General features: G+C 74.9%; 1 protein-coding gene across 1 annotated transcript in view; it reads left to right on the top strand.

The window, feature by feature from the left end:
- Positions 1–381: 381 nt before the first annotated feature.
- The window catches only part of SLC35A3 (solute carrier family 35 member A3), a 52485-nt gene continuing 52245 nt past the window's right edge, over positions 382–621 (top strand). The window contains exon 1 of the mRNA XM_082686528.1: positions 382–515. The gene's annotated coding sequence lies outside the window, so the exon portion shown is untranslated. The remainder of the gene's footprint in view (positions 516–621) is intronic.

Raw genomic sequence — 621 nt, forward strand, 5'->3', positions numbered from 1 at the left:
TTCACTCCCTTCTCAGGGTCCTTTGCCCCAAAGGACTTTGCCTTTCTTTTCGCAGTCGGACACCCTGGCACCCGGCACGACCGGACCGGACAGCCCCGCAGAAGCCCTCGGCGGGAGCCACTCTATCCGACTCTCCCACCCGGGACAGAACTAGCGGGAGGCAGTGCCCCAGGCGGCGACGCGACGGTGAAGGCTACACCGGGGGCTGCCCGCCGAGTCGCCCAAGTGCCTCGCCTTCCGGGACCGAGCTGGCAAGCGCCAAGCTGGGGCCGCCGCAGCCGAGCCGGGAACCGCGTTTGCCCGGGCCGAGGCGGAAGCCGGAGCATTTGGGGGACGGGACCGCGGGAACCCGGAAACGCCTGGGCCGCACCAGGCTCGCGGCGGCTGAGGCGGCTGGAGCCGGCGGCTCAGGGCGTCAAGGGTCGCGGGGGACCCAGCGGGCTGGCCAGCCTCGGGTGCCGGGCGGAGCCGAGTCGCCGCCCGGGGTGCGCGCAGCCGGTGGAGCTGCGCGGGAGGTGAGCGTGGGGCGCCCCTGGGGGGAGGCGGGCGCAGGGCAGCAAGCAGGCTGCTGCGGCAGCGGCCGGCCGGGGCGCTAGAGGCTGCCGGTGGCGTGGGGGCGGG

The sequence above is a fragment of the Mustela nivalis genome (genome assembly GCF_964662115.1).
Source record: "Mustela nivalis genome assembly, chromosome: 10".
Classification (NCBI taxonomy): Eukaryota; Metazoa; Chordata; class Mammalia; order Carnivora; family Mustelidae; genus Mustela; species Mustela nivalis.